This window comes from Ovis canadensis, chromosome 1 (assembly GCF_042477335.2).
Source record: "Ovis canadensis isolate MfBH-ARS-UI-01 breed Bighorn chromosome 1, ARS-UI_OviCan_v2, whole genome shotgun sequence".
Taxonomy (NCBI): Eukaryota; Metazoa; Chordata; class Mammalia; order Artiodactyla; family Bovidae; genus Ovis; species Ovis canadensis.
The window spans coordinates 226,930,801-226,942,507 of record NC_091245.1 but is presented as its reverse complement, the minus strand read 5'-3'; the positions used below and the strand labels follow the sequence as shown (position 1 = coordinate 226,942,507).

General features: G+C 34.7%; 1 pseudogene; it reads right to left on the bottom strand.

Moving 5' to 3' along the window:
- Nucleotides 1–678: 678 nt before the first annotated feature.
- On the bottom strand, nucleotides 679–1,987 carry LOC138424284 (pyruvate dehydrogenase E1 component subunit alpha, somatic form, mitochondrial-like; annotated as a pseudogene).
- Nucleotides 1,988–11,707: the final 9,720 nt, after the last annotated feature.

Below are 11,707 nucleotides of genomic sequence, written 5' to 3'. Positions count from 1 at the left end.
GCCACCTCATGCGAAGAGTTGACTCATTGAAAAGGACTCTGATGCTGGGAGGGATTGGGGGCAGGAGGAGAAGGGGACAACAGAGGATGAGATGACTGGATGGCATCATGGACTCGATGGACATGGGTTTGGGTGAACTCCAGGAGTTGGTGATGGACAGGGAGGCCTTGCGTGCTGCAATTCATGGGGTCGCAAAGAGTCAGACACCACCGAGAAACTGAACTGAACTGAGGTAAGCTGTTGGGCACTGCGAGGGACAGGACACTGATCCCACCACCAGGTGGCAGCAGAGTTGGACAGGCATACAAAGGATTGTTTTTCCTTTTAAAATGAAAGTTGTTCACTCGTGTCCAATTCTTTGGACCCCATAGTCCATGGAATTCTCCAGGCGATCTTCCCAACCCAGGGATTGAACGCAGGTCTCCTGCATTGCAGGCAAATTCTTTACCAGCTGAGCTGTAAGGGAAGCCCTTAGTAACTAAAGTATGTGTTAAAACTAGTACACAACTAAATCAAATAGAAATATTTTAAAGAAATAATTTGGAGGGTTAAGCAAACTATTACCTATTTTAGACCTATATAACTAAAATAACCTTATGTGTGCAATCACCTCTTTTAATGCAACACTGTACAAACCACATGCAAACACTCTCTCAATCTACACGCTTTCTCCTTGACAAAGTTGAGAACACAAAGCATTTCTTACAGTTGCTGCCAAATAACCCACTGAAGGTGTGTATCTCGTCTTAACTGATGGACTTAAACTTGATCCACTGGTTTACACCCCGGACTTCAAAAGGTGGATCGTTGCAGTAAATGTGATAGCCAAGTTCTTCCAAAGGTGGTTCAGGATCAGCAGTAGCAAACTGAGCAGCATTCTCAATTTCTTTTCTCACTTCCACATCAATTTCCTTTAATTCTTCAACACTGGCGAGACTGCTGTTTACCATCCTGTCCTTGAGGAGCATGATAGGGTCACTCTTACTTCTAACTTCCTGAATCTCTTCTCCGGTATGGTAACTCACTCCAGGATCACTCATGCTGTGTCCATGGTAACGGTAAGTCTGCAGCTCCATCAGTATAGGCCCCTTTCCAGATCTACAATAGGCAGCTGCAAATTTTGTGGCCTCCCAGACACACAGGATATCCATTCTATCTGCCCTCAGCCCAGGAATAAAGTCGCCTCTCTTGTAGTAATCAGTGCTGGCTGCTGCTCTTTCCACAGATGTTCCCATCCCATAGCGGTTATTCTCACAGATGAAAATGCAAGGCAATTTCCACAAAGCTGCCATATTGTAAGCTTCGAATATCTGACCCTGATTAGCAGCGCCATCGCCATACAAAGTCAAACAGACTTCGTCTTTTCCGTTATACTTACAGGCCAGAGGAATCCCATCTCCCAGGGGCACCTGAGCTCCCACGATGCCATTGCCTCCGTAGAAATTCTTGGGATATATATGCATCGATCCTCCTTTTCCTTTAGCACAACCATATCTTCGTCCTGTAAGCTCTGCGAGAATTTCCCGGACAGAGAGTCCACGAGTAAATGTAAAGCCATGAGCCCGGTACGCTGTGATCAGATGGTCTGTGGGGTTAATGCCGGCCTCCAGGCCTACACAACAAGCTTCCTGACCATCACACAAGTGACAGAAACCACGAATAATTTTCTATTTATACAGCCGATCTGCTTTTAACTCCATTCGGCGAACGGTTTGCATCATCCTGTAGTATTTGAGCCCATTCTCCCTGGTAAGCACTATAGTGACAGGAGGGCCCTCTTCCAGCCGGTGAAGATCACATTTCTTAATTTCAAAAGTAGCATCATTTGCAAAATGACAGGATGCCACCAGCACTCTGCTTGCTGTCTTCTGGGCGACGCTCGACAACACGCGAGAGACGGCGGCGAGCATCTTCCTCATGGAGCGCAGGCAGTGACTGCAGCTGCGAACCTTCAATGAGCCGAGGAGTGCGGCCCAGGTGCGGCCAAGTCTCCTTCCAAGACCAACTTTTTAACCCCAGTGAAAATGTTTGCATCTGCTCCTAGTGGACCTTCGTCTTCACTGAGCACTTGGTGTGAATCACCATTAATATTGTAGATTAGAACTCTTAAGTTATTTTTCTGGACAACTATAATTGTTCCAAGTTTCTTTTAGCCAGCCTTACAGGAAATATTACATTTTATTCAGACTTAGTATTTTTGAAGAAACACCCTCTTCCCCACACAGAATTTCAGATGTTTGATTGGCTTCTTGTTGATCCTTTCTTTGCTTCTCTATGTGAATAGAGAATGAAGACCTTATGTTAAGGTTGGATATTTACTATCTCCTAATATTATTAAAACAGATTGGTTTTTATGTTTCTTGTTTTCTTTTTCATGGTTTTCAGATAGGAAGGGGATAGTGCCAACTTTACATTGTAGTTTTAAAAGTTAAAATAATGACTACTTTATTTTTTACCAGCAATTGTGCTGATTTCCAAGGACTGAGCAAATGCATTGAAAAAATGACAAATCCGATGGGGAGGAAAGTAAACTTTTAGGAATTATATATACAATATCTGTCCAATGTAGTCTGAGACTCATGAATTAATATGAACCATGAATGAATGATATTTATATTTCACATACCATACATAAAAGTTAGGTATAAAATATACTATCTTAATATAAATTAGATGGAGAGAATATTAGGGTTAAGTATGAATGCTCTTGGTACACAGATTAACTGAAGAAACTTCAGTGAAATTCTATAATTTTAATGACTAGTAGGTATTTTCTATTTTAGCAAGATTTTTCTGTGCTGAAAAAATGTCAGATCCACATTGACCCTCAAAAATTTTTGGCCTCTAGGTTTAACCATATATTAGATTAAGTAGAAAATAAAAATTATTGAAAAGAATCTGAGGAAAAATCATTTTCATTAAGATGAAAATTAATGAAAAGAAATGGTAGAAAAAATGTAATGATAAATATATTTCATAATATAAAATTTGATGTATACTATAATAAACTATGGAAAATTCTGAAAGAGATGGGAATACCAGACCATCTGACCTGCCTCTTGAAAAATCTATATGCAGGTCAGGAAGCAACAGTTAGAACTGGACATGGAAAAACAGACTGGTTCTAAATAGGAAACAGAGTATGTCAAGGAGGTATATTGTTACCCTGCTTATTTAACTTCTATGCAGAGTACATCATGAGAAAGTCTGGGCTGGAGGAAGCACAAGCTGGAATCAAGATTGCCAGAAGAATTATCAATAAACTTAGATATGCAGATGACACCACCCTTATGGCAGAAAGTGAAGAGGAGCTAAAAAGCCTCTTGATGAAAATGAGAGGAGAGTGAAAAAGTTGGCTTAAAGCTCAACATTCAGAAAACAAAGATCATGGCATCTGGTCCTATCACTTCATGGGAAATAGATGGGGAAACAGTGGAAACAGTGTCAGAATTTATTTTTTGGGGCTCCAAAATCACTGTGGATGGTGACTGCAGCCATGAAATTAAAAGATGCTTACTCCTTGAAAGGAAAGTTATGACCAACCTAGATAGCATATTGAAAAACAGAGAGATTACTTTGCCATCAAAGGTCAATCTAGTCAAGGCTATGGTTTTTCCAGGGGTCATGTATGGATGTGATAGTTGGACTGTGAAGAAAGCTGAGTGATGAAGAATTGATGCTTTTGAACTGCGGTGTTGGAGAAGACTCCATGCTTTTGGACTGCAAGGAGATCAAACAAGTCCATTTTTTAAAAATATAAATTTATTTATTTTAATTGAAGGTTAATTACTTTACAATATTGTATTGGATTTGCCATACATCAACATGAATCCACCCCCGGTATACACATGTTTCACATCCTGAATCCCCCTCCCTCCTTCCCTGTACCATCCCTCTAGGTTGTCCCAGTGTGCCAGCCCCGAGTATCCAGTATCAGGCACGGAACCTGTGGTGGTGATTCGTTTCATATATGATATTATACATGATTCAATGCCGTTTTCCCAAATCATCCCACCCTCTCCCTCTCCCACAGAGTCCAAAAGACTGTTCTATACATCTGTGTCTCTTTTGCTGTCTCACATACAGGGTTATCATTGCCATCTTTCTAAATTCCATATATATGTGTTAGTATACTGTATTGGTGTTTTTCTTTCTGGCTTACTTCACTCTGTATAATCAGCTCCAGTTTCATCCACCTCATTAGAACTGATTCAAATGTCTTCTTTTTAATGACTGAGTAATATTACATTGTGTATATGTACCACTGCTTTCTTATCCATTCATCTGCTGATGGACATCTAGGTTGCTTCCATGTCCTGGCTATTATAAACAGTGCTGCAATGAACATTGGGGTACATGTATCTCTTTCAATTCTGGTTTCCTCGGTGTGTATGCCCAGCAGTGGGATTGCTGGGTCATAAGGCAGTTCTATTTGCAATTTTTTAAGGAATTTCCACACTGTTCTCCATAGTGGCTGTACTAGTTTGCATTCCCACCAACAGTGTAAGAGTGTTCCCTTTTCTCCACACCCTCTCCAGCATTTATTGCTTGTAGACTTTTGAATTGCAGCCATTCTGACTGGCATGAAATGGTACCTCATTGTGGTTTTGATTTGCATTTCTCTGATAATGAGTGATGTTGAGCATCTTTTCATGTGTTTGTTAGCCATTCGTATGTCTTCTTTGGAGAAATGTCTATTTAGTTCTTTGGTCTATTTTTTGATTGGTCATTTATTTTTCTGGAATTGACCTGTAGGAGTTGGTTGTACAAAATAGAAACCCCAGAGATAAATCCACGCACCTATGGATACCTTATCTTTGACAAAAGAAGCAAGAATATACAATAGATTAAAGACAACTTCTTTAACAAGTGGTGCTGGGCAAATTGGTCAACCACTTGTAAAAGAATGAAACTAGAACACTTTCTAACACCATACACAAAGATAAACTCAAAATGGATTAAAGATCTAAATGTAAGACCAGAAACTATGAAACTCCTAGAAGAGAACATAGGCAAAACAGTCTCCGACATACATCACAGCAGGATCCTCTATGACCCACCTCCCAGAATATTGGAAATAAAAGCAAAAATAAACAAATGAGACCTAATTAAACTTAAAAGCTTCTGCACAACAAAGGAAACTATAAGCAAGGTGAAAAGACAGCCTTCAGAATCAGACAAACCAGTCCATTCTAAAGGAGATCAGCCCTGGGTGTACTTTGGAAGCAGTGATGCTAAAGCTGAAACTCCAGTTCTTTGGCCACCTCATGAGAAGAGTTGACTCATTGGAAAAGACTCTGATGCTTGGAGAGATTGGGGGCAGGAGAAGAAGGGGACAACAGAGGATGAGACGGCTGGATGACATCACCGACTCAATGGACTTTAGTCTGAGTGAACTCCGGGAGATGGTGATGGACAGGGAGGCCTGGCGAGCTGCGATTCATGGGGTCACAGAGTCGGACACGACTGAGTGACTGAACTGAACTGAATTAATATTTTCTAATCATAATATGCTTTTGAATTTTAAATTTTGAATTCATAAATAACTTTTGAATTTTAACTATTTACATAATTACATAATTTCACCTTCATCTCCAATCATCTTTCAACTCATCACTATAATATATTACATCATTTTAAAAGATCAATATTTATACCTAATCTAGATGTACTTTAACAAATAGGTTTAACATCTGAAAGTGAAGCATTCTATATTTTCCTGTGAAAATCTACAAAACCATGCTTTGTCAGGATACATTTTTAAACTTAAATTGTATTAAACATTTTGGAAGAAAGTACAGTAGAATTTATTCTTATGTTATTTTCTGTAATCATTATTTGAAGCAGATAAAGGTTATTAGAAATAAAGGACCTCATGAATATTAGTTTATGATTTTATAAAGCAACTCATAGATAAAAATATAATGTATATAACCATACACAATACATTAAATAGATAGCATAAAAATATACCTCTCATATTGTATGTCATCTTCTGAATATAACATAAATAAATATAAAGAAAAAAAAAGAAAAAAGGATAGGAAACTATTATATACTTAATGTCAATCCATATTGAAAACACTTTTTGCCATATTCCATGTATCTGTTTGACAATATGCATGAGATTGCTATATATAATACAGATATTTATTTATACCTATTGAGAATTCCTGAAATATATTAATATACATTCAGTATACTAAATAATATATTTGTATTGTATAATTATATTTTGAATATAACAAATATATTATTTAGTATACTGAATGTATATTAATATATTTCAGGAATTCTCAATAGGTATAAATAAATATCTGTATTATATATAGCAATCTCATGCATATTGTCAAACAGATACATGGAATATGGCAAAAAGTGTTTTCAATATGGATTGACATTAAGTATATAATAGTTTCCTATCCTTTTTTCTTTTTTTTTCTTTATATTTATTTATTTTAAATGTTTATTTTCACTTTACAATACTGTATTGATTTTGCCATACATTGACATGAATCCACGACAGGTATGCATGAGTTCCCAATCCTCAACCCCTCTCCCACCTCCCACCCCATATCATCTCTCTGGATCATCCCCGTGCACCAGCCCCAAGCATCATGTATCCTGTATCAAACATAGACTAGTGATTCGTTTCTTACATGATAGTATACATGTTTCAATGCCGTTCTCCCAAATCAAGTGGGCTTTATGCCAGGGATGCAAGGATTCTTCAATATCCGCAAATCAATCAATGTAATACACCACATTAACAAATTGAAGAATAAAAGCCATATGATTATTTCAACAGATGCAGAGAAGGCTTTGACAAAATTCAACATCCATTTTTGATAAAAACTCTCCAGAAAGCAGGAATAGAAGGAACATACCTAAACATAATAAAAGCTATATATGACAAACCCACAGCAAACATTATCCTCAATGGTGAAAAATTGAAAGCATTTCCCCAAAAGTCAGGAACAAGGCAAGGGTGCCCACTTTCACCACTACTATTCAACATAGTTCTGGAAGTTTTGGCCACAGCAACCAGAGCAGAAAAAGAAATAAAAGGAATCCAAATTGGAAAATAAGAAGTAAAACTCTCACTGTTTGCAGATGATGGGATCGTCTACATAGAAAACCCTAAAGACTCCACCAGAAAATTACTAGGCTAATCAATGAATATAGTAAAGTTGCAGGATATAAAATCAACACACAGAAATCCCTTGCATTCCTATACACTAATAATGAAAAAGTAGAAAAAGAAATTAAGGAAACAATTCCATTCACCATTGTAACGAAAAGAATAAAATATTTAGGAATATATCTACCTGAAGAAACTAAAGGCCTATATATTAAAAAAAAAAAAAAAAAACTATGAAACACTGATGAAAGAAATCAAAGAGGACACTAATAGATGGAGAAATTTACCATGTTCATGGATTGGAAAAATCAATATAGTGAAAATGAGACTACTACCCAAAGCAATCTACAGATTCAATGCAATCCCTATCAAGCTACCAGAGGTATTTTTCACAGAACTAGAACAAATAATTTCAAGATTTGTATGGATATACAAAAAACCTCGAATAGCGAAAGCAATCTTAAGAAGAGTGGAACTGGAGAAATCAACTTGCCTGACTTCAGGCTCTACTACAAAGCCACAGTCATCAAGACAGTATGGTAACTGGCACAAAGACAGAAATATAGATCAATGGAACAAAATAGAAAGCCCAGAGATAAATCGACACCCCTATTATTTTTTCTTATGAATATGATCTTGTATGAAATCTTCCCTGTGATTTTACAAACAGTGCTTTATAATATTTATGCTTGATTGCATCTTTCTTTCTTCTGAATAGTTACTAGTTCTTGAACTTTACACAATAATATTCACTACAAATAAAATGTGAATATTTTTAGTAATTCTTTTAGTAGGCAGTTTATAGGAGACAGAAAAAAGAGTTATCATCAACTGTGTTGTTTTGGCAATGTTCTTATATTTGCAGTGGTATACAATATTTGCTCTTATGAATCATGACAAATTCCACTCATTAAATGTTTGCATTTGTAATTGCACTTTTCATATGAGTTACTGAGAAACTGTTAGAGCTTATACAGAATTAAATGTCAGATGAAATCAGCACAAGTGTTTAATAGCATGAAATAAACCTAACCAGGGCTGAGATAATTCTTTACATAGTAAACCAATTTCAATGACTGAATCTAGGGTAAAATATAAGTGCATTCTTCTACTCTCTAAGAATACTCTAGATTTAATAAGGAAATATCATTTCCTTGAAAGAAAGTGGAAGTCTTTCAGTCATCTCCAACTCTTTGCAACCCCATAGACTATATGGTCCATGGAATTCTCTAGGCCAGAATACTGGATTCGGTAGCCGTTTCCTTCCTTTCCCTTCTCCGGTGATCTTCCCAATCCAGAGATCAAACCCAGGTTTCCTGCAGTGCAGGCGGATTCTTTACCAGCTGAGCCACAAGCAAACCCCAAGAATACTGGTGTGAGTATCCTATCCCTTCTCCAGCGGATCTTCCCAACCCAGGAATAGAACCGGGGTCTTCTGTATTGCAGGTGGATTCTTTACCAACTGACTTATCAGGGAATTATTTATTTAATACTCATATTTCAAAGTAGTTATCAATCTGCAGTGCTCATTAGAAGAATTTACCTTATTTTTATAGATTCTTCATTTAGTTTTAAGAATTAAATTGTGTAATTTAGATAAATTTTGTTTTTATTTTTTGTATTTTAAGCATTTCATGTTTCTAAATCAATTTTCATTATATTAGAATTTGAATCAGAATTAAAAAGTATTTTATGGGTAACATAAAAATGATAATTATTCATTAAAATATTACAATTAAAATAATTCCCAACCTATGTATAATTATTTAAATGTAATCATTTCCCTTATGTGTGTTCTCTTTGAAACACATGCTTGTTCAATGAAAAATATATTAGTTTTTTCACCTACCTAATGTTGAAGATTAGTCTGTAGACAGATTGACAGATATGTACTATTAGAAACAATACAGAAAAACATATTTTTGATACATTTGCAGGAAAATAAGCATGTGATATATTATCTATCAAATAGGTAACTAATTATTCCAAAATTTAAAGAATTAGTAAAACAAACATTTGCTTGCTAGTAACTAAAAAATAAAGTGTGTTCGTCCTTACTGTTGGTTATGGATTACTTCTGACTTGCTGCCTTCAGAACAAATTAAATATTTGTGCCTTTTTTGGAATTAGCTGTGGCATGGAAATTACTTTTAAACAATAAAATATGAATGAAAATGAAGTTCATTACTTCAAGGTAGATTCTTTGAGAGACGGTGCATTATTATCAACGTCTCTTTTCTGCATCAACAACATTGTGTAAACAGTTTTAAAGCTTGAGTAACTAAACAGACAAGCTAAGTAATGGAACAATGTAGTTAATACAGCACAAGCAAAACTTAAATCACCTTTTCATTTAAACATTTAAATTTGAGTCTATTAGGTCTTTATGCTTATTTGTTCATTATTCTATTTACTACTTTTTATCAGCTCCCATGAAATTCATCTCTTGATTTGCTAATGAGTGAAAGAATTTTTAATGCTTTGTCAAAATCCATAAATTGATACATTAAAATTTATTTTAATGCAGTATTATATAGATCAGTTATTGTTTTTTTAAATTGTTTTATTTATTTATTATTATTATTATTTTTTTTTGCCACACCATGCAGCATTTAGGATCCTAGTTCCCTGACCAGGAATTGAACCTGTACCCCTGCATGGGCAGCACAGTGTTGCAGCCACTACACCACCAGGAAAGTAAAGTCCCTGTTTCATCTTCTAGTTAGAGTGTACTTTTCTTAAGACATTTTTAAAATTTTCCAAAGATAGCCAATTTTTTCTTGAAATAATTTTTGAATATTATTATTTCTTTTTCTGCTTTTTGTTGCCTTACATTTGCTTTGTGTATCCTGGTCCACTCTGTCATTTTCAATTGTTTATGAAATTTAATGTTAATTTATTACTTGTGTTTTGTTTGTCTGTATTTTATTTGCTTATGCAATTCATGCATTTTGTCATTTAACTTGTGGATTTAATTCATTCATGATAAATATATTTATAAATATTTGGCTTTAATCTTGCAATCCATAATTTTTACAATTTGTATCTTTTAATTTATTTGATATTTTTACTGATTAAATGTTTTTGGTTATTTCTATTGCTTTGAATATTTCATGTAATTATATTTTCCAATGTCAGTAACTCAAAAGAATTTATCAGTCATCTTTGATCATAATCTTCAAATGATCATTAAACAATTGCATTGCAAACATTGTATAGGGTATTAATATTCATTATTAGTTAAAACTGATTTAAAATATATCAATTAAATCTCATTTAAAATTTACTTGTATTTTCTACATTAAATTAAAAATTATATTATCAACCATGATTTCTGTGTTGGCAGTATTATATTGTGGACACAAATTAAAAGACAACCTTCTTGTCAACTCCAATGAGAAAGATACAGGAGAGGTGATCTAATTAGCTCAGCTTGATTCCATATTCATCCCTATAACATCTACTTCGCCTTCCTGAGAAACTTTTATAGCAATGGCTGAAGTAGAACAGAGCAACTTACCTCTTTCCAAAATTCTACCAGAATGACTAGTTTTAAGGTAGAACAGGGTAAAAACTGTACTTATAGATCTTGTATATTTTAGCTTTTGCATATCAGATATTTTTAAAACCCTGTTCCACTTACTCAAATATGGAATCCAAAAATCGCAATGCTTTTCTATTAAAGATATAAAGATTTTTCTTCTGCATGGTCTTCCAGAACTTAATGTTCTGGAGGATCTTTCTAGCACTAAGCTGATTCTCTTTCCTGTGTGATCATCTCCACAAAATGAGAAGTTTACAAGCTTTTATTTTATCCTTAGCATATATAACTTTCACTGAGTAATGATTTATTTTCTTTTCAAAATTTTTGTCCTTGTTCAGTGGTCTTTTTGACATAAAAAGTTGACTATTTTTCACTTTTCACCATTATTTTCATTCTTTTCTTTTTTCCTCCTGTCCACTCAATTTTGTACTCTTGAAATTATATTCCTGTGGACTTAAATGTTCTGAGTCCCATGGGTAACATCTTTGTACTCAATATTTTAATCTCTTCTCTGTGAGCTAGTTTTGCATTCCAGTGGAATATCTAAAGTTGATCTTCTGAATCACAGTCAATATTTGATATTATCTGTTCAGTTTCCCAGTTTTTTTTTCCATTATTTTGACCATTGTGCATTTTATTCCTCAAATATCATGTTTCTCCAAGCTTCTTTATTAATTGCTTCCTTAGAAAAGTTCTGGGAGTTTTTTTTTTTTTTTAATAACTAAGTTATGTATTATTTTCTGTATTCAGGTTTTTTTTTTTTTAAAGCTATGACTAATTGCCCTAATTTAGTACACTTCATATGACAACTCTTTTGAAAATTTTATGTTTTTCCTTATATATTTATTATTATTAAAAATTAATTCCCTTTAGGAAAATAAAAGCCTAGAATGATATGTACTGATGACTTGTTTAGCATCCTTCAAGAATCATATCTTGGTTCAGTTTTCTGAGAGATGGGAATACATTTTCTATTTCAGTTGTTTCATGTTTAAGCTGAATCACTTGGTTCAGGTGTAAGC